Here is a 24182-nt window from a genome sequence, read left to right on the forward strand (position 1 = left end):
TCCATTGAGATTTTTTTCAATGTCTATAAATAAAGAAATGGAATATAATTTGTCCCCATTCTTGGGAATCTTTTAAGGTTTAACTTTTCAGATTTTCAGTGGAAATAAAGAAATTATATTAAATTTTACTTTGTCTTCCCCTTCATAGAACACTTGCTGGTTTCTTTCATCTATTGAAAATTCATGGTTACTCAAAGAAATTGAGAAATTTGAAGGTCAACTTTAGAGTGTGAGAGGGGAGAAATTAATTTTCCTACACATCATGCTAAATACTTTTACAATGTGCTTATATATTTTTTCTTCCTCATGAGGAAGGACTAAAACTTATTTAGATCTGTAGCTTTACCTTCCTAAATTTATTGTGCTGACTGAATGATAGTTTTCCTAATGGCAGAGACATTATACTCAAAAACTCTGCAGAAATATCTAGAGTAGAAAGAACTTGGATAGCAAAATGTAGATGTACCTTTTTCCCCAGCTTCTTTTATGTCAGAATAACATTGTATCCTTTTATATCCAGCATTTTTTCAACACCTAACCTCTCTATCATTATATTTACAACTTACCATGATCACTATGTTCAGAAAAGAGCTTCAATTCCATAGCCACACAAGAGGTAGAACAAGCATGGGAAGCCTAAGTTATTTCACCAATACAACCCCCAGTGCTTTCCAAATAAGATGAATTTGTCTTTAAAACTTTGCCAAGAATTAGTGTAACTCCCAGGCCCTACACAGTTCCCAGAAACTTGGGACTTGCCTCACCAAGAGCTAAGAATTAGAAAAACCTAAGGAGGTGGAAGTTGCCTACGTGCACATACTTCTCATTCACAGTCAGCAAAAACTAATGGGTACTGAAATATGACTTTTTTAACTGCTCCACCAAACTGGTACTGTAAGTAGCCCGAAACATTTCCTATACACCATTTTTAATAAGGGCTAAAACAAATCTAGCTTCTTTAGCTTTATCCTAAAATAGACTTTCTTAACATCCTGGTGATGATGAGAATTGGCAAATTTCCATACACATGAGTTCTGAACCTCCCTCCTATTAATTCAATAGTATCCTTGTAAGATGTTTTTGTTAAATTCTGATCATATAAATATAATATCATTCTATTGTTTCTTTTCTACCTTGACTTTTACTGAAGTTAACAAAAAGCTAGATCTCAAACTATAGAGCTTATGCACAGTACAGTGGCAGAATCTGAGTGTGCATATAATGCTTACCCTTTCTTCTTATTAAATTTGCTTAAATTTTCTGCTTTTTTATTTAAATTCAGAGTCATTGGCAGAAATCTAAGATATAGCAACTAATAGCAATTCTCAAAATATAACTCTGCCATTGATTAACTTTTACTGGAATCTAAAATCTCTATTCTGAAGCAATTTTTGAACTAATTTTTTAAATTTATAATTCATAAAATGTTGATTCACTCAGTTTTAAATAAAATTTATCAAACACAGTGTCAGTTCTTGGTAACACAGAGAATTCACAAAGATTTAGAATTCAGGCAGTGGTAGTTCCACATCATGCAGCAAACACTGTTTACTTAAATTCTGTTTTTACAGCTAGTAACATCTCAGTGATTCAAATCATGTCAACTGCTGCCGCAGTGGCCCTCTTGAGAGGAGAGGGGTATAATAAAGGTTTTCAATTTGTCTGCACTGATTTAGCTGAGTAGAAAACATCAAGTGGAGCTTTCACATTTATAATGAATATGATTAAAGAATATATTTATAAAAATGCATTCTTGAAATATGAAAATAAAACTAGAAACAATGTTCTGAGCATTGAGTAATATTTGGGAAGAGGGCTGTATTGCTAAGATCAGAAGGCTAATACTGAAATTTAAGTCCCTCTGGCATTTTAATAATTTGTTTGTCTGTATACTTTGATTAACAGCTGGCAAGCAAGTCCACATTTGTTTCCAGAAAAGACATGTGTTGTCCAGTAGTGAGTAATCTTTCCTTTTGTGGTTCAGTTCTTTCAAAGAATAGTCTTTGAGGACCAGGAAAAGCACTGTGGTGCCAGGCAGAATTAAACTGGTTTGCATATCTGCCAACTTGGCCATTCTTGGAAATTCAAAACAGTAAAATATGCAAAGTTGTTTCCTTTTGAAATTTAAATCTTGATGGTGAAATGGCACATATCTAAGAACACAGCATCGGTGTCTGAGGTTTTTTCTTTTGTTGGCTGTACTTCTTTAAGCATACCCAGTGTATGTTAAAGAATAGTGGTAAAGCATGAATGATAATTTGAAGTAATTATTTATACTAGTGAGATATTTGGCCTACATTGACAAAATTCTGAATTTGGAAAGTGTCCTTCATTGGAGCTACAGGGACTTTGTCCTCACTTGCTTAGAACTTTTCTGTGGGCATTTCTTCCAAATTCAGCTTTTCAGCACCAACACAAAATTGTGCCTTGGAAGATGAATATGGAAACAAAGTGTTCATCAGAGGCACTAATAGGAGGAGGAGTAAGACAGCTGGACAATAACAATCAGAAAAGAGTACAAAAAGCATGTAGAAATTAGAGAATACATGGATCTGGTTTACTATATTACCTCTTCAACAACACTAACCAAAGATATATGGTAGTCCAAAACATCTGCATTTATGCTACCTCTCTCAGAATACCATCTTTGCAGGAATCCATAAAGGGAGTAATAAGAAACTGGTGTTCTGTTGCAACAGCCTGCCTTCCTTCTGTTCCCAGCCTGGCAGGGGATGCGTTTAAATTTGATGACATGATGCAAATTGTGACATGTCCTTAGCAGATCAGAAGAGTGCTGAAAAACTGTAGAACTTTCTTAGTCATATTTATTTTAATCATTTAAATAATTTAAACTATCAACTATTATATTTCTTGCCTTCATCCCTTTGTGCCCCCCACCCCATTACTGAAAGGTCTTGAATGTGAAATTCCAGTTAAAACAAGAATGCAACCTTAGTTAAGCTGCAGAGTCATTTCTTGGTAGCTCACAACCACCTTAAGATATTTACCACTAAATTCAGGTAAAAGAGAAGAGGCCAAAACACATGGCCTGATTTTTTCTTTCAAGCTTAACCTCTATACAAATGGTAGAGAGACAAATAAAGATTGTATTCACTAAATATCCTCCTCCCTACAGCATAAGCATAAGTTGACTGCAGGACTGAGATTTTTCCATGGTAGGAACCACACAAAATTTTGATTGCAAACATCTAAATGCTTTCCCACTATTTTCATCTTCTTTTCCTGAGAACATTCACTACTGTTATGTCCTGAGGTCCTACTTATTGCAGTTGATGTAGAAGAAAGCAAATCTAAAATCTTGTGTGCTTTGGAAGTATTTGGATTTATTATTTTTTTTTTCTTTTTGTCTCCCAACCTTGTTTTAAGCTTTAAATAGTATCAGAAGGTTTATATTATTTAATTGATTACTTGATGGTTGTTTTGTGGTTTGCATTCATATAGTAGCTTTTATGCAATGTAAATACATTAGTATTAGAAAAGTTTCTAGGAGTTTTTTTTTTTTTTTGAAGAACAGATGATTTGATGCATGTCAAAGGCAAATGATTTCTGGATGCTGAAAATCATTAGAACACAAGCACATCCATAGTCTGATCTAGGGTTGTTCAAGCTGATTTTTATGTTGGCAGGTAAAAGAAGAAAAATCTAATATAGGAAAACTTTTTCAGGTGGAACACTAAAAAGTTTTTTGCTTTTTTTTGTTTTCTTGAGACCCAAAAATTTGAAAAGGCTCCGTCTGTATCAAAGATGTCATTATATTTAGTCTGGAAAGAAATATTTAGATGTTTTTAATGAAAAAAAAAAACAACCAAAAAAAGTATAATAGTATTTCATTTTACTGAGACCCAGAAGTTATGGGATATGGAAACCCTAGCCTCAGTTCTTTCTTCTGCCTGAAACATATCTATGATCTTCTACAAGAATATTCTAGTACAAATTATTCTTGAGAGAGGAATGCATTAATCCTTGGCTCTCTTTCAAAGCCAATCTTTGCTAATTGAGCTACCATCTTCTTCTTACTGCATAAACACTAGAGTTTATAAAAAAATAACAGAGCCCCAACAGGAACAAAACAAGATGGCCCATACCAGAGCACTTCAAAACTGTAAACTATTACTTTCAGTGGTGATTTATTCAAATGCCTGGGTTAAAAAAACAGATGCCAGTAAGAAAGAACAGAGGAGGGAATAAATTAAGAAAAGTGTTCTAAAGAAGCCCAACAAAAATTAATGTTCAGGTAACATGAATGAATTAGACAATTGTTGTAAGTCTCATTTCAGGTTTTACATAAAACTGATAAGCATAAAATTAAGAGGGAAAAGAAGCTGAGATGTGTTTAACATTTCTCAATATCAACCTTTGTATTCTAACTGCCACACAATCAGGAGATAAAATTGCTATGAGACCTATTTGCTGTGCTGCAGGCAAGAGGCTACATGTGCTACATGCTGAAGAGGCATAGTTCTTTCTAAATATGCCTATCCATGCACTTATTCAGCTTCTTTTCAAGATACAAAGAAATTGAAAACATTCAACAACATTAAAAAATAAATCAACCACCAACCAACCAACCAACCAACCACGCACACACAAATGCAATTAACTCAACTTCTGTTGCCCAACTACCACAGTTTAATGAAGGAAGCACAGTGAAGTACAGGGAAATGCAGAGTAATTTGCAAGTGTTCTTTTTGATAAAAAATTTATTTTGCATCTGCGCAGTTTCAAACCTGTCCTCTAAGGTTTGTTTAGGCCCCATGAAACATGCAAACAAGGCTTGCACTGAAATCCCATGACCTAGACTCCTCTTCTTCCTACTGTGCACCAACTACACTACCAAATTACAAAAGCATTTCCCTTTCATCTGAATCTGTGTTACTCTTGTTGCTGTTAGTAGCATTTATTACTCAAGGTGGCAGAAAGAGTGGTGAGCATTCAGAAAACATGGATATACCCCAGCTCAGCTAAAGACAAAAGAGTATAGAGCAGCTCTAAGAAAAGTGTATGAGAATCAAGTCACAGGTAGGAAAACAAAGAACACAACTCTCCCAAATGTTGGATTAGTGTAATCATTAGAGATATTGGACAAATCTCAATAGTAGTTCTCTATCTAAAAGCATAAGTGAAATGCATATGACCATTCCTTGAGTACCTTGTACAGCACTCAGTCATGTCAGAGTTTACTATGCCATATCCCTCTAGAAGTAAAAGAGATGAGGATGCAAATGTGGTTGGAGGATCTTAAAGTTCTTAAAAGAGGAATTGAGCTGCTCAGTGATTTCAGGATGGCTATTCCCATACAAGGACTGATGATCCTTAAACACACAGTGATTTTAGCAGTAGAATCCTAGGCAGCTAGAATCTAAGTGTGTGTTTTTAAGAATAGAGTCTTTGACTTAGAACAATAAATTTGACTTAACTATCGGTTTTTGTGCCTTTATAAATGAGCATCTGCAGCAGTGCAGTAGCATTTCCATTAAGAGGTGATTTCTCTGTGGTTACCTCTGGTGACAAACCTGTTTGCTTGTAAACTCTCCAGTGCAGCATTGGCTCACTGCAGCATTTGATCCAGAAATCATCTCCTAAAACAACATCTGCATGTGCTGCTGCACAGTTTCACAGTTATTTTGTTCTTTTGTCAGGTAAACCCTAGATTTCTTTCTATTTGAAGTTTTTTTTCCTAGAGAAAATTCTGAAGAAACACTGCTCTTATGATAAAACAAAATGGTTGTCATAAACAGGACTGTATAATTAGACCAAAAATTATATATAATGAGACTATCACAGTTAGATCTTTCTCCCTAGTAAAAAAAAAATCTATTTTTCCAACTAAATTATTGCAACATGAAAGAAGTCTCAATTTAAGCTGACTTTCAGCAGTTTCTGGAAATGACCCTTCATGCTACTATAGGCAGGTATCAAATTTATATCTGCTATCTGGGTCTCTAAATTATTCTCAAGTGCCACTCATAAGCTTTTTCAAAATGGATTATTTATAGTGTTCCTGAAAGTAGAACATATTAACTCTACTTCTACAATACTTCCATCAATGACAGTTTTTTTGTGTGAGAAAAACAAATCATATCCACTATATTTGTAATGAATATTTATAGAGAATAACCAGATAAAGAAGTTAAAGAATTGTGACTAGTCCAAACATTTCAGTGCTTTTGAAAAATATGTAAATATTTTTTTTTCCTAAAGTATAGAAATAGCTCCAAAAATGTTCCTGGATCTGTATGAAACTCTTGAAATAAAAATATTCTGCAATGTGGTTAAACAACAGAAAGATGCTCTGGTAACATATAATTGATTTGCTTTCCCTTTGCTCCTGAGGTCTTCCAAGGAGAAAGAGATCTCTTTGTACTTGATCAGAAGTTGCCACTGTTAGTATTGTGGCTGAAGTGTATTGACTTCCACAGGACAACCTAATACAATGAACTCTCCTGATATAAATGACCTCTACTTAGTTGCTCCTCAGATATATTTTACTCAATTGCATAGCAGGAAGTTTTATCTGCAGATTAATAAGGAAAGAGTGAGTTCAAGAAAAAAAGAACAGTCTGTATCATTTATTTTTAATTCTTCTCTTTGTAAGTAGCTTCAGAAACACAGCCAGTGGTGTAGGTAATGAGGGAACATCATCAAGAAATGAGATTTAAACAATTTGAGAATGAAGAAACTGGGTTGAATAGGCAAACTGCAATATAATATTTATGATCCTCTTGTAGGGACAGCATTAAACACGAAGGTGAAGAAAGTGTGAAAAAAGCATAAGCTTACCTCCTTTTTGTTGTTCCACTTGCATACAAACTATCATTTTTAGATATAATTTTGATATCACAGTTTCTCTCTCAGTTTATATTTTGCAAATCAAATAAGAAATCTATCCGTTAAAGACATTAAAAGTTTGTCTAATATACCCAGATATGCTTAGATTATGAGTAATTGAAACATATTTTTCTAGCCTCTGACTTTCATCATTGCAAAAAATATTAAACTTCTATTTTTCAAATGAAAGGGAAAAGGTCAGGTGTATTATTGTATTCCATGTTTGCATGTAGGAAATTTGTAATCATCCTTTCCATGAAACTTTGAAACACTTCAAAGTATCTTAAAACTCAGAACACTTTGACTATAACATGCTGTCAAAGCCCAGAGGCACAGAGTATAATGAGATCAGAGAGATTACATGCCATAACTATCTGGTCACATAAAAGCTAATACTTAGGTATTGATGTAATATATCCTAATGGTGCATTTTGTACCAAAGTGGTACTACAAAATGCACATATTTTTGATAACAGCAGGGAAAACTAATTTGATCTTTTAAGGAGGTTATAGTTTTAGAAATGTTAAAATGTTTAAACATTTATGTATATATGATAATGTTTATATCTGTATACCTGGGTATATATAAGAACTTTATTATCCATAAATCAGTTGTCACCTGGTAAAATATAATAAAATAAGTCTAACCTGTGCTTTCTAATTTTCAACCTATTTGTGATATCTTTATGGATTGCAGCTGTACCTTGTATGTCTTCAAATAGGCTCAATTTGAAAATTTCTTCAGAATGAAAATTGGATATTTAATTCTCTGACTTATTAAAGCTGCTACTAATTTATGTTGAGAACAGAACAGAACAGTCAATCAGAACAATGTCTAATGTAGTAAAGGCATAATTCTTACACTTACTGTACCTATCTAGTGGAACTTTTTGTAATGTAATAAACTTAACTCTGCCTGAAATAACATTACAAGATGTTTCTCAGAGTGAGATGACAATACCAATATCTGTTAGGATGGATGCGCTTGCACTTTGCATATTTCCAAGCAAGCCTTACCACATGTTCAATTTCTATGAGCAGTTCTGAAATTATTTTAACTTCTGTATGTTGTAACAAGAAGAGTATGAAGTTCTGATGTAATAGAAACCTTGCAAATACACCTTGCATTTTATTCATGGTCTTAACAGTAAAAAAATAGACTGGATACAAAACTCATGGAAATCTCTAAGAAATGGATTTTTTTCTATTAACTTAAAAGAAATTGTTCCCAGCCTCAGAACTCTCCTGTCAAGTCCTAATATCTAGATACTGAAAAAGATCTGAGAAATTATTTTTTGACAATTTATTCTGCAATAAGCTACCATCTCCCACTGGCATCCACTTCACAAATACAATACAAACATCAGAATACCTATTGGTGGCTGTAGATATCCACAACTCTCTTTTATCATGGGAAAACCACCTCAAAAATGTTATGGGTTAATAAGTAGTATACAAACGTGATAGTCTTGTAAGAATGAAAGAAATAAGTATTAAATACAGGTTTCCTTTTGCTATTTAAACTTCTACACACATTACAGTTGTCAGGATACCTAATGGCTGGCAGGATGAGGGAATAAAATAAATATTTTGAGTATGTGTACAACTCCCTCAAGCAAAGCTGAATACTGATGCTTCTTATTACTCAGCAGTGCCGAAATCTCCAGCTTACACGTAAATTATCTTTAATACTTCACCAAGTAATTGTCTATATCATCTGAATGTGTATCTTTGCCTACCTTTCTGATGCTGATTTCTTCATTGACATACATGTTCCAGGATGAACAGTAGCACAAAGGTCCATGGAGTTCCACTAAAAATGAAATCCTAAAATATGGTGGTGTGGTAAAACTTACTGCAGTTCAAGCTAAAGAGCAAAATGTTACAAACATCAAGGTGGTAGTGACTATGACTTAACACTGAGAAATCAACCTTTAAACCAAGAAAATATATATGCAGATGAGAAACTACTAGCCAGTGCAATCAATGTTTTTATGCATTTGTGAATGAAATTACGCAAAATATATGTGCAAATGCATGAATTTTACTCACATGCTTGCCTATGTGCTATTCTGATTATATAATTGCAAAATTCTGCTCTTAAAAAGAGGTTTTTCATTATTTTTCTGCCTTTATTCATTATTGTGGTTCAATCTTTTCAACTGTTTGCTTTGTAATGTGATTTTGTATTGCATTTAGAGGATTCTCACATGACTGTGTCCAGAATAGATTAAAGACAAAAATAGTTATACAAGTTACAGAAAAAAGGGAAGCTTTATATACCTATACAGGTATAAATAAGCATAGTAAACAGAAGATGACTATTTATAAAATTAAATAATATATGCTTATATCATATTAATTAAAGTCTAATTTCAGCTGAATTATTTGAAAATGTTTTAAATTTCTGTCAAATATTTATTAAAATGTTTTACATAGTAGTTTCTTAAGGGAATTGAAGTAGGAGATTCAAATATACATTGTAGTGGCTAATTCTTGCTTGACATAAACATCAGAAAATTCACAAACTGGAAATATCTGTGTTTTGAAAGATTACTTTACTATTGAGATTTCTGGTACATGACTGATTCTGTAGATAAGTTAATTCATTAGAATATTTACAGGACCTGAACACTTAATAAATTCAATAATCAATTTTTGTAATAATTTTAAAAAGTCAGACAGAATATAGTCATTAAGTTCTACCTTGGTTTAAAAAAACTGCCAGAAACCCATCATGTCACAAAAGCATAGGAGGAACCAAAGCCTGATCAAGCATATGCACTCCAGAAGGAGAAGGTGAAGGTGTGCGAGTTAGAAAGCATTTTTTTTGATACAACAGATCTCCTAGAAAAAGACTTTTATACCCAGGGCTTAATGCAGTGAATGAAGATAAAGGATTCTTCTCAGAATCACTTTAAAAAAAAAAAAAAAATTCTCTTTCCACCAGGTATGAACAAGACATAGCAAGATTAGTGTATTAACTGGGACACACAGAAATTTCTTTCAAAATGGACAGCATGGGCAATTCCTAACATATGCAGTTATTCCTAGCACAGAGGAAGAGGGACCACTGAAAGGACAATAGCAATTTTTAAATTCTGAGACTGTTAAATTTATTATTGTATCACAGATATGAAATCATGGCACAGTCCAGGAACCAGAACAGAATCGCTAATTTTCTCCATCCAGAAGCCCCAAGATTCCCCAAACCCAGGGAAGAGTAATGAAGAAATGTGAACTAAGGATGTGATGTAGGGAAAAGGAACGGACATCTGTTTGGATTTTGGCAAGATCAAAAAGCAGAAAATGTGAATGCTTGATATTGGAGAGATTCTTTTGGTAGCTAATAAACAGGGAATTTAGATGGTCTTAATAAGAAAGCATTTTGGAATTACAGACAAATTAATGGTGTCATTAGACAGAGGGTAGGTGTGCAAACCTATTATAGTTGTTTTCCACAAAGTTTAGTATTACTTTAATTGGAAAATACTAGATCTTTGGTTGGAAAATGATAAATTGCTCTCAAATACTGAGTGATCCATGATATCAAAGTATTGCTAATTTACAACGAATCAGAGTGCAGGAAATTTAAAGAAGAGGTTAAATATTCTCTCTTTAGGCTACTTGTATAGAAAGTAATGCCATTTTTTATCATATGTATATTTTGACTAAATAGCCTTGTGGAAAAAAATCAGATTTATAATCCCAGACTTTGATATGCGACAACAAATAGCAAGCTCTAATAAGCTACCAGTCTTACCAAGTTCTTGATTGCTCATAAGGACAATTCACTGATAGAAATCTTCCAAACACCATTGAAATACTATGGAAATAAATTGATTTTGTGGGAAAAAACATATGAGGAAGAAAATAAAACCCAGGCTTCCTGAAGCTTCAAATTCAGCATCAGAACTATTTATCGTCTATCCTAGCCCCAGAATTTTTTTACAACATGAAAATGGCAAAGTAAATTGCCAGCTGTTCTAGTTTACATGAATTTAAAGAGAGCAATGGTAGACAGCAAACATTTTATCAGAAAGATGTGTTAGGTGATCAAAGAAAACTTTTGCATTTCTTCCTTTTCTAATTTCACAACTTCCTATAAGGCGCGCTGAAAAGTTCTTATACTGCAAAAGTCCAAATAATAGTTTTGCAGTTCCAATGGTGACTGTTGGGATAGTTGGAGCAGTTTCTGAGGCAGGCTGCTGGCCCCTGCTTGTTTGTTCTGTGAGTGAAAAGATTAGGAGTGATAAATATTAGGAGTGTTTCAGAAAACTTGAACAGCATAGCAAATGTTTTATTTCAGTGATAATATATGTAAACTTATCAGTCTTTAAAGAGAATAACACAAGAAAATACCAGAACCTAAGTAAATTACTGTGCTCTCAGTGAAGGAATCTAACTTGAAGAAATAGGATGCCATGTTTTAATGTCAGTATTTAATACTAAACTCTGGAACAGCTACATCTGTCATCTGAATTTTGAATTAGAATTTTTCATTTGTGCTTTTCTGTTCAAGGTGCCCTTTGTTTTAAGTACAAAAGTGAATATATGTGATACATTTAGTTCTCTCAACTATCAAGTAGCTTCCGAAAAGAAAGTGTCTGGATATGGAAAGAAAGGAAGAATTCCTTCACACTTTCAAAGAGCTTCCAAAGAGAGTTTAGTGGAAGATGGCATTGTCAACAATGTCTAAATTAATTCAGAAAATAAGGAAAATAGTGAGGTATTTTAAAAAGATATCTATAAAGAGAAATTCTGAAAATAAATAAAACTATAAGTTCTTAGGCTGTTTCCACCACATATTCTCCTCAAAGTTAAAATAATGATTTTTATCAACATTTCTCAGGAAAAAAAAAAGCTATTTTTTCTTAGCGACAGTGTCTCCTGTGGTATTAAGAATATGAGAGAGATTTATTACTATAATAATAAATTATTATTGGCAAATTTAGAGGAAAAATGCACTGGTTTGTTTCCAACTTAACTGAAACTAGTGGAATTTTCACCACTGAATTGGATGCAATAGGATTAAGACTTCAGTTTTATCAAGTTATTAAAATTTAGAACAGTGATTCTGAATCCTGATGTTTTGCAAGGAATGGCCACATCTCTATGGGATTATTCAGAATATGAGCACCTAATGCATATTTAAAGCAAATAAACTGCTTTTGTTAATGTTGTTTACCTTCATTGTTTATGCAGTGTGAAATGAACCAAACTGGGAAAAAAGCAAAACAAAACAAAACAAACTGAAATAAAAGCAATTTGCCCCCTTGCATGCTTGCAGTCAGAATTTTACCATGTTGTGCATTTGAAAGTACAGACTTGAAAAACACTGCACAGTGGTTTGAAGTAAAAATCAAATTAATCTTTTTAATTTTAGTTTCTACACTGAGAAGTGTAAATTCAATAAAGAACATGTCTAAAATGCACTAATAAATGGTACCATTTAAAACACCCTCAATGTTGTGTTATAATTTAAAAGAAAATATGCTAAACTAGTAATATTTTTTTTCTAAGTGTTTTAATTGAGGTTCAGTATCTAAGTGTGAAAAGATGCATTTTATGGCTTATTCTATGTGTGGAAAAAGCACCTCATTGACTTTTTTCAGGAACACCTCTGTTTGATAGTTGACTGCACTTTCTGAGGATTAGGCTCAGTCACCCAGGTTCTCCTGTCCTTTCTGTGCTTCCATATCCTGTTTAAAGTGCCCTTAAAATATTATGTTCTCCCCAGCCTACCATAGGCCCCTGCCTCTGTGCTTCTAACTATATTCAACTCTTTCTTTTTTGTCAGGCTAGAATATTCTTTGTAAGCTATAACTGAAGTGAGATTTTTGTTTTTATTCTAGTGAAATTTTTCATTGATTTTTTCAGAATGACATTATGGATCATTGAGTTCACTGCAGACATCTAAGACCTTGGTGCTTCTGTGAGAGACCAGCTTCATTACAATCATAGAACAGAATAATAGAATCATAGAATTAAGGTTGGAAAAGACCTCTAAGAGCACTAACTCCAACCTTTGACAGAACATCACCGTGTTAACTAAATCATAGCATTAAGTCCTATGTCCAGTTGTTTCTTGATACTTCCAGGAATGGTGACTGTACCAGTCCCTGGGCAACCTGTTCCAATGCTTAACCACCCTTTGAGTGAAAAAATTTCTTCCTGATGTCCAGCCTAAACTTCCCCTTGGCAACTTGAGACCTCCTGCTCTGATGCTTCTTACCTGGGAGAAGAGGCCAATGCCCCATTTTGTTACGCCCCTTTTGGTAGTTGTAGAGAGCAATAAGGACCCTCTTGAGCCTCTTTTTCTTCAGACTAAACCCGAATTCCTTCAGCCACTCTTACATGACTCACCCTCTACACACCTCACCAGCTTTGTTGCCCTTCCCTGGACTCACTCCAACTTTTCACTAGTGTTAAGCACAGGGAAATGATCACTTCCATATTCCTGCTGGCCACACTATTTTTGATGCCATTGGTCTTCTTGGTCACCTGGGCACACAATGTCTCATGTTCTGCAGCCATCATTCAGCACCCTCAGTTTTTTTTTTTGACAGGTCTTTTTCCAGACCCTCTTCCCCCAGTGTGCAGCATTGCATGGGGTTGTTGTGACCCAGTGGTAGAACCTGGTACTTGACCTTGTTGAACCTAATAAATTTTGTTACAGCCTATCTCTCCAGTCTGTCCATATCCCTCTGTAGAACCTTCCTGCCCTCCAGCAGATCAACACTTCCATACAGCTCGGTGTTGTCAGACACTAACTGAGGGTGAACTCAATCCCCTTATCCTTATTATCCGTACTGGCCACGGTACTGAGTGCTGCAGAATACCACTAGTGACCACCTGCCATGAGACACCATTCCCTGGGCCTTTCCTAAGTCCATGCTAGCTGGGCCTGATCCCCTGGTTCTCCTACATGTGCTGGACACTCAAGATTACCTGCTCCATAATGGCCTGAAGTCAGGCTGACAGGTTTGTAGTTACCTGGACCCTCATTTTTACTCTTCTTGTAGATGCACATCACACTGGCTAATCTCCAGTCCTCTGGAACTTGCCTGGTTTGCCAGAATTGGTGGTAAATGATGGAGTGTGACTTGGTGAACTCTTCTGAATGAACAGTAATAAAATTATGCCTTTTGTATTTTTACTATGTCTCATCTTGCCTTGAAATATTTCCAAATTTGTTGAAGTAATCTTTAAAACAATCTTAGATTACACAGTGTTAAGTTAATTAAATTTACCCATTAATCAGTCTGAAATAAACATTCCTTCAGCAAGCTAAGAGGTAGAGCCTCCATACCAGATGCTTCAGGCCTATTTCATCTCCAGGATGTGAGATGTTCTGGGTCTTTCCTTAGAATTGCTCATTGTAGCTTCTCTATAATCATCCAGTAATTAATCTACCTGATATGAGGTCTGAGATCCTACTCTCATGCTTTCAGAGTTTGTGGAGGTTTTCACAGTGAAGAGGATGAGAACTCAAAAAGATAAAGTCATATGCAGAAACTAAAGGTTAGTAGTCTCCCTTTAGAAACCTATCAGTATTGTGACACCCTTAATGCAGGCCTCGGAAAAAAGTATTTTGTATGGGGGCAATTATTTCAGGAATAAAAAATGTGTGCAGCTGATTTCATGTATGAGACTGTTGGAACAATACGGCTGGATTTTTCAATATGGCTGGATTTTTCATGACAGTAATACCCTGATGATGAGCAAATTACCTAAACCAAATATTTTTAGAAATATTTACTAATTCTTGTTTTCTGGATTAGCAACTCTGGATTTAGTAATAAGCATTGGCAACTGAAATGCAAAGTGGTTATTATTCCCATCATATACTAGTTACTTACCCATAAAAGGGAAAAAAAATCTTATTTGGTGGTTTTGTTCCTTCTGATATCTGATGTTTAAAGAATAGGTTTTTAGCCAGTTATAACTATGTTTTCATTCATTGCTAATGCAAACAATTATAACCCTTAGGTGCCAATTTGACACAATCTAAGGAAGGTGCACTGACCTCTCCATTCACAACAGAGGGCAATGAGAGGAAAAGTTTAGGCAAAATATATAACTGTAAGTAGATATTATAAGACAGAGTAATTCAAAAGTGATTCATAATTTTTAACATCATTAGAACAAAGTCATTACTATAACCCACTTTTTAATAATGCTATGTGATTTTCTGTGTAAGGAAGTATAACTTTAAAAAAGACTCTAAAAGATAAACAACTTTGAATTTTTAAACAAGTAAGATACTAGCCTAAAATTATTACTAGCGTGCAAAAAAAATCCAAATGGAAATTTTATACCTGTCCTTGAAAAACACAGAAAATATGAATCCTAAGAGCTTACAGGAAAAATAAATATCCATCTGTAATTAGACTGTTTCATGTATTTTTTAGATGCAGATAAATACAGTTTTCTAAATAACTGGAAAAACAAGGTTAAAAACATTACTGGAATTATTGTGTAGTTTTTGGTGTGGAATAAAAGGCTCAATCAGAGGAATACAGAAAAAACCCATATTTTAAAATGTGTCTTTGGCCCTGTGACTTCCCCATGCAGTTCCTGTGACCTTCTTTGATGGTCCAGTGACTTTACATGGAAAATAGAGTGTGACTTTGTGATAAATTAGAAGAAGCTGCTGCCTAGCCAGTGGCAGAACAAAGAAAACAATATTCTTTCAATACATGCTGCTGAACAAGGACACTATACAGATTCTGAAAATAAACATTTAAAATGATATGTAAAAAACAGAAATACCATCCCTAGTTAACAAATACCACAAGTGTTGTGATAAACTGAGGTTTAAAATCAGCTTAGATATTTAGTAACATGAAAACATTATAGGATTCCTATATATACCAGTCTGGATGAGCTAATCAGTGGTGTTCCTTTTGCTCACCCTGCTGAGATTGATGTCATCTGTTTCATTTGAACTCCTCTCTGACATATGCTTTTTACTGGTTACCAGGCAACCAGCATCATCAAGAAAGCTAAACATGGGCATAAACTATTATTCACATCAATGCTTTATCTCAGAGTACCTCAAAACATCTCTACCAATTCACAATTTTGGCTTCTCAGACTTAAGTCCCTGAGGAATGGCTTCACATCACTAAATTGAGAAGAAAATGGGGATGCAGTTTCTTTGAGCAAATAAAATTTTCTGAAAATTTTATTGAAGGTTTAAATATAGATCTAGCTTGATTTGTTGATTTCTTTTTTTCTTAAACCCGACAAACAAAACCTTAAACCTTCACTATTCATGTAGATCTCTTCAGGAAATCTGTAATGAGGCAGCACAGCTGGATCTTACATGAAGATTTGCAGTCTTTCTCATAAGTATATGTAATTTCCTAAAGGTCTTGTAGGGGTTGTGAGAAGTTTGAAGAGTAGCATCAATGTCGAGCTATTAAGAAATACATAAATAGAGTCTGAAGTAATGAGATGAACCTATCATGGCCTTCACAGATATTTTTTTCAGGTCAAAAATGAAAGCATAAATTCATACAGTTTAATAACACTCTAATATTATTTTCCAATTAAGAGTAGTGCTGTTCTGCAGAAGTTGCTCAAGGTAACTCATATGAAGAAAATCCTGGCACAGAATTCACATTGGAAGATCTAGACAAATCTTTTGAACATTAATTTTAATTTTGTGTATTTTTGTTTGATCCTAAAATGAAAATTTAATGCATGGGACAAAAAACACTCAGTGGCCACACAGTATATGAATGTTTACGGTGCAGAAATCAATATAAGTTCATGACTGGGCTAGTAGGACCTCTCTGTTTGCCTGATTATTAAGAATAATTAATTAGAAATCAATTTATGCCTGTTGTAATTGCCAAGAGAGTTCAAACTTGGCTTATGTTCCCGTGAGTCACACAATTTTCAGCAGCTCTATCATTTGAATTCAGTTCGATATTTGTGAACATATCTATTGATTTGTTAAAACTAAATTCCTGGAAAAGATTATATCATATCCCTAAAATTTATAAAGTTGACCTCAGGGATTGTGCATGGAAGCATCCCTGGTAGAAATGTTAAAGAACAGTAGGAAATGGAGAATACAAATTACTTCTAAAAAGAGAAACCATATATTATCTTACTGTCAGTGAAAAACAAAACAAAACAAAACAAGAAAACAAAACAAAAAAAACCCCAAAAAACCCAACCAACCAACCAAAAAAAAAAAAAAATTCACAAAGAAAACCACAAACCCACAACAAAAGCCTAATTTGCCCCAGTTAACCAGGACTGATGATAAATGATGAAAAGGGTGGTGAGCATTTCCAGCAGCTCCCTCAGAATCCATCCTGGATTCCATCCTGCCCCACAGATTTGTGCTTCTAAGTACTGCAGAAGATTGTTCACCATATACCTCTCCATTATGGAGGCCTCTGCTTCCTTTCTACACAGGAAATTGCTGATAGAATCTGGCCTTGAGACTATTCAAGACTTTGTCTTCTGCAGCTTTTCAATCCTCTTAATCTTATTTCCCAAATTAGTAAAAATGGACATTTAAGTTAACTTCTGTCAGTCTTGCAATCCTCCTCACAACAGTTATAGCACCAATTGATGTTGTAATTTAAGTATTAACCTTTATATCCATGAAGATAACAAAATACATCCAGTAAAAATATTTGATTCCAGGAGGAGTGAAGTGGCCCGTTTCTTCTGTTTTCATACAGTCTGAAATAAGGAGTGTGAAGGAGTATCAGGTCACCAGTGTAGGCAGTATTTTGTAATGTAAATGCACATTACTTCATTTTTAATGAATGATAGGAATGATGGGCCAGCAGGTAACATAGTCAGTATAGCAAGAGTTGTCATACCATGCCTGCAAACCGTGGGTGTAAATTGTATAATCTGTATAAATTGTCCCAGCATCATAACAATATTCTGTAAATGGCAGTTTATGAACACACACATCAATATATTTATGCAGTCAAGATTTTAAAAATTATAGGATGTGTAAGGATATCACCACATTTCTACCTGCCTTATTGTAAATACTCAGGAGCAGGTACTAAGCAGACATATATTTGTCACAAATTCAGAAACCAACGTATTTTGCTTTGTTTTTGAAATCCCCACCAAGTGCTCTTCTGTATTCTCACACAAAGAGTCTTTGCTGAATATTCATTCTTTGCCAAAATTTAGACTGGATTTGCAGTGAGATCCTGGTGGGTTTGGAGTCTGCATGACAACCTAAGAGTGACAAGAGTGTCCTGGCTACTGTTCTCCAATAGCCAGCACTGCCAGCTGTGGGTTAAGCCAGTCCTGGTACGGAGCACTTTGAACAGAGCAGAGAGGATTCAGAGCCTTTTGCAGACCAGTGCTGCATAAATTATCACTCGTTATCAGGAAGGCTTGAGAAATGAAGAGGTCCAGCACATCTGTACATTCTAATTTGTTTCTTTCACGGTATCTGGCACATACCAGTTCTGGTACAAACAGCACAGGAGGAAATAAATGGATTTGGGAATTGTTCAAAAGACAAATGGCTTTTTTTTTCTTAGTTAATTATTTTTATACTACATAGAGATGGGGAAACCTTTCTTCTATTTTACTAGAAATAAACAATTTTGAATATATTCCAGGGAAAAATCAAGTATTTGAAAAGCAACTTAATTGTATTTTCTGAGCCTGAATGTGGTCAAACATACTATTGATGAATTTTTAAAAGAAATTTATATAACAAATAAAAATCTATGGTTTCACAATTATAAGAAGGCTTTGAATATTTTAAGAAAAAATACAGGATCTTTTTAGGAGAGCAATTTGAGTGGCCTTTTAGTGCCCTTTGAACCAGCACATCTCTTTTATATATGATTATATTTTCCTAGTAGTGAACAGAAAAGTCTATTTCAGAATCAAATGAAACACATGAATATTAGGGCTTCTCTTTCATTTTTTTTTATTATAGTATAAATACCATTTCTGCATTCTGAATAACAGGTTTTTAATGTATCTCTCCTATGTCGTAGTCTTGACAATTGACAGCACTAAGAATTGCACCATCATTTTTCTGAAAGTGAAGATGCATATGGAGATACAGCAATGCCTCACATAGTCTACAGCTTCAGGCACATAGGGGTGGTATTGTTCACTTTGTTTTGTGCTTTGTAAGTATGGGCAATCACAGCTGAGAAATGCTCCCTAAAGCTCACAATTAAAACTTCAAATTATTTTTCAGCAGTATGTCTTGTGGATTTATTAAGGGTGAATATTTTACACACAGAATGCCCAATGTGAAATAAAAGGATTTATTGTCACAAATTTGAAGTGATTTTTTATGAAACAGTTTCATGTCTTCAGAAGTAAAGTTTTGTTGCCCAACCAGAACTATGAGTCTGATTAATAGGTTAATTGCTTCAATAATATTTAGTGCTGAGATTAGCAATGTAACAGGAAAAAGAGACACAAGAAAAACATCTAAAACACATCATACTTTACCCATGCCTTCACAATTCACTTTTTCACCTGTAACCTAATTTTATTTCTGTGAGTAGCTGCACTTCAAGACGTTTTATTTAGTAGTATCTCTTATCAGTGTTGTGGGCTGGCAATATTTAGTAGTTTTCAGAAAAACATCAGAAATATGAAATATAAAGAACTTAGAGGAAAAAAATAAGAGATGATAAAGAGAGCATGAAATAGTTTTTTACTCCTGCAACTTATTTGTAATGTTGCTGTTGTATCAGAGGAAGATAATATTGTCCTTCATCAAATTAAGAATCCTGCCATATCCTTCCAATACATATTACCTTGAATTATACTTTGCCAAAATGATGCCAAATGCCAACAACAGCCACTGAGGCTGTTTTTCTTATAAGGTTTTAAATTTTTTTCTAAAAGATTTCTGATTTTGTTGCATGCTTTTCAAGACTTAAATGTATGTTAACATATATTTCTAAGCTATTTCATCTCATAATCAAGTACTTATTAAATTAATTTCAGGATAGCTATTTTTTATTAAAGTACTATATGTGAAGAAACAATACTGAGTTTTTTAAAAGTAAACTATTTCTCAAATACTGTGGAACTAGGCCTCTAACAAGTTTATTTTTAATGAGACTCAAAAATCTTTTAGAATTCTATAATAGATTTGTGTACACAAATGTACCCAAGCCTATTTCCTGTCTCTTGAGGGACATCAAGTTTCCAATAATAAGAAATTAGCTAACTAAATATACATTACATTACGAAGTTGGAAATAATATCCTTTCTTTCAACAACCATACATACTGTATACTGAGTGTGAATATTGTTTAGGAACATTCATGATCCAACTTGCCAATTTTTGCTTCAAAATAATTATAGTAAAAGAATAAAACCAGCTTCAATTCTGTCATTTCTGAGAGAAAGGCTCATAATAATTCATAGTAAATAAGAAAAACAAAATAATTAACTTTCCAGACCCAAACCCATGATTTTAATTTTAAAAGACAAATACCACAAAAAATGCCTTTGTGAATGATTTAACTGTTTAGTCATTGGCATGGCAATTCAATGGCAGTGACAGCAATTGCATTTAACCAACCCAGTCCAGCTCAGCCCACACTAACAGACAAGTGAAAGAGTTGCTTTAAGAACGCATTCATTTTTTTCAGTACCAAAAAAATTAAATGTGGATATCAAAATAATGATTTTCAAAGAATGGCAGAGCTAAACTCTATTTCACTACAGTTTTATATTCAAATGCATTCTCAGTTTCCTGCCAATAGTCCATAGAATAACATTGTTTGTCTGACTGCTCTGTATCACAAGAATAACAATGCTATCCAGAACCTCTCATATACAAAGTAGAGGATTCCAACTCATGTTGACAGACCATTACCGAATGTGAATTAAATTTAACATTTTTTTTTGTGCTTGGTGGTAACCAAAAAACCAGACCATATCAGAGAGAAACTGCTGATGCATCTTGCATCCCTTCTACATTGACTTGACCAACACAAATGCCCAGAAACCTGTGAACTGCTAATGTCATGTATAAGGGACTAAATTTACAAGTCATCTGTATATAGGGACAGTCTCTTTAATTTATGCATGATTTTCAAAACATACCTCCATGCACCAAATTAAAATGATTTTCCTGTTTCAAAGTAGTGGTCAACTGTTTACAATTTGCTGACTTTTAAAGCTCTGCTGGGAAAACTTTCAATGCACAATTAAAAAAAGGCACTAACTACAGACTTTTCTTCAAATGATTTTATGCATCCTAAAGGATGCAAACAGTAACAGTGAAAATGACCTTAAAGATATCTTTAAAGGAATGTACCCAATGTCATATTTCTTCCTGAATTCACAGACTAGCATGTTCGCTCGAGACGAATGAATATTTCTTTTTCTTGCAAGCCACAGTCATCTTCATAAGGTTCCAGCAGCATTTATCTTCATCACATTAATGATGAATGACACTTCTTACTGCACTGTATGAATTAGAAGTTCTCTCATTCTTGATATAAATTGGAGAGTTCTGGTTTTTTTTCTGTTGGCATTGGGGAATAAAATAGGGCTAGAAAGAGAAAATACAGATAATTCACAACATTTTCAAAAGTGCAGTGTGTGAATTTGTAATTTGCACTAGCATCCACGTGGGAATGACTTAATAGACTATAATTATCAGCATAAATTTCTCCCATGTATATAGATATACAAAAAATCTTCATTCTATATTGAATTGAAAACAATATCATTTGGAGTAGCCAGCTGTTTTATTAAATTATTGGAAATAAAAAATAACTGGAAATAAAAAAAATCTCTGGAAATAAATAATAATAAAAAAGTATCACTGCTTTCAGATAAAAAATACAGAGATCATTTTCAAAACAACTTTTTCATGGTGTTCATCACTGAGGTCTAAAATTAAGAGTTATTTCAGTAACCTCCATAAGTGAGTCCACTATATTTCTAGTTCAATAAGGAATAAAGGTTTGTGGGAAGGAGGCACTGCAGAAAATTAAAAGATACATCAATTTTTCTATTATTTCTATTATTACATTTTTTCCTTTAATGGGAAAACTTACATTGAAAATGCTACAAGAGCACAAAAGATTTGATTTTGGCTTTTGTAGCTATCAGAGCATTGTAGGTGAATGGCATGTTTTGCTGGAAGCCTCAAGTGGAACATACACAGTCCTCAGCACATCCTGTAAATGAAATAATAAGCTTTCATAGGGCTCAGTTTTCTGAGGCTACAAAAATCTCTTTTTAGTATAGACAAGACATTTCTTCAAAGTTAATCACTTTTTTCTATAACTACGTGTCTCTTCTATGGCCCCACTGAATTTAAGAGGTCAATTCTGGAATTAATGGTGTTGTGTTTAATTTCTCCCTTTGTCATCTTGAGAATCTCTGAATCTGGTGTCTTCCATTTACCATCCAAACAGTCAACATTGGACTCAACTTTACCAGACTAATCAAATCTACATTTTCAAGATCAGGAATCCATGTAATCTTAATGATACTTTTAGAAAGGTCAAATGCTAAAAATAAGATTTACAGAAGCCAAAAAACTGGGATTAAACTTAACAATGAGTACTGGAAATGAGTACGACTAATGTTTTATTGTCAGGGAGAATTTAATTATAATCTGGAAGAAAATGTCTACCTCAATTCAAGAGTCTAAACTTTGGACTATATTCTTTGTCCTCAGGCATGCACTGGACAAACTGACTGTGAAATAAGCTAAAAAAAAGATTCCTTGACTGCTTTCTATGCAGCAATTCAGCACTAAGAGAAATCATCACCTCTGTGGGAAAAACCTGGCTGAAAGCAGCCTTCCTCTGATATTTGCATTAGGTAGCTACATGCAGGTATTTCCACCCAGAATTCTGTCTTGGCACATTCAAGGTTTAGGGATTTGGGTCTCTTTCACAGTCTTAGGACAATTTATTTGAACATCATTCAGAACAGGAACTGGGACTAATTACTCTTTTTTTTTTTTTTAGTGCAAGGTAATCAATGATTTTCTTATAATTCATATGTTTTTTTCTTTGTTTGTTTGTATTTTCCAAAAAAGAATCACAGAATCACTAGGTTAGAAGAGACCTTCAAGAACATTGAGTCCAACTCAGCCCTAACACCTCAATTAAACAATGGCACCAAGTGCCACATCCAGGTTTTTTTAAACACATCGAGGGGTGGTGACTCCATCACCTTCCCAGGCAGACCATTCCAGTACCTTATCACCCCTTCTGTAAAAAACTTTTTCCCAATATCCAACCTATATTTTCCTTAGTGCAACTTAAGAAAACATATTAAAGCATGTGTTTCTCTAAACAGGCTTGGAAAGCATTCACCAGATAACCTAAAGGACCCTGATTAAAGAAAGGTGATGGAAGAGGGGTGTTAATCAGCCAACTGCATCAAGCTCTGTCTGTTCAAATACTTAACAGTAGAACTTTAGATCCCTAAAGAAAGCTGACCATTTCAAGAGTGGTGAAAACTACTCTTGTACTTTGATCTTTAAAGCATAACAGAGGTACCCAAATCCATTTGTGGATCATGGTCTGTGCCATTCATTCTGACTCCCAGTGTCTAAACTCACAACAAAGTATTGATTAATTTATGAAATGATTGGCAACCTCTTTTTACAAGCTTAGAAATAAACACTAATAGGCTTCTCTTTGTTATTTTTTACATGTGATTATAAATGATATAACATATGCTCTTTTAGAAGAAAATAATTGGAGAAACTTTTCTTTAAAGTTTTTTAAACTTTTTCTAATCAGGAGCGAATGCAGTAGCCATCCTCATCTATGTAAACCTTTATACACTTAGATTTTACTGGCAGAACGTAATTTGCTTTCAAACTATCTATAAACCAGAGCAAAATGGCAGTACTTTGTACATTACATCCTGTCTTACTTCTTCCTGGAAAACCCTGGTTTTCCTTAGCTTTTAAGCCAGAGAGTGACACATGTTAATTCTAAAGCAAGATATCAATCTGCTGTTCTTGAAGCCAGTAACTGCCTCTCAGAAAAACCTTAAACTGCATCTGGGGTCTGAACAATGAAACTAACAGACCTTCAGATATTAATTCTGCCCCCTCATGCTCCCCTCCACCTCCCAAGGTGGAGGTGGAGCATTTGTGTGTCTTCTATTAGAACCAGGATATGCTTTTACTGTGCATTTATAGTTACAGTCCTCTTGCAATTCTTCTGCAATTTTCTGAATGAAGCCACAACTACAGCTTTTTGTCAGGTACAGTGACAGAAAGGCTGAGTCGTGAGTTGCCCTACAAAACCCATGGCATTTTTTTTAGTTTTTGCAAAAAACATTGAGTAAAAAAGATTCCTACTCAC

At 34.2% G+C, this 24182-nt stretch overlaps 1 protein-coding gene and 1 long non-coding RNA gene across 3 annotated transcripts in view; both read right to left on the reverse strand.

The window, feature by feature from the left end:
- The window catches only part of NALF1 (NALCN channel auxiliary factor 1), a 444524-nt gene that overhangs the window by 106153 nt on the left and 314189 nt on the right, over nucleotides 1–24182 (reverse strand). The window lies entirely within an intron of this gene.
- LOC146768742 (uncharacterized) overlaps nucleotides 1–24182 on the reverse strand; it is a 190657-nt gene that overhangs the window by 42029 nt on the left and 124446 nt on the right. For both annotated transcript variants that reach the window (XR_014949405.1, XR_014949404.1), the window contains exon 2: nucleotides 1–22025. This exon is cut by the window's left edge and continues 42029 nt beyond it. This is a non-coding gene — a long non-coding RNA (uncharacterized LOC146768742). The remainder of the gene's footprint in view (nucleotides 22026–24182) is intronic.

The sequence above is a fragment of the Lonchura striata genome, chromosome 1, assembly GCF_050655825.1.
Source record: "Lonchura striata isolate lonStrDom1 chromosome 1, ASM5065582v1, whole genome shotgun sequence".
Taxonomy (NCBI): Eukaryota; Metazoa; Chordata; class Aves; order Passeriformes; family Estrildidae; genus Lonchura; species Lonchura striata.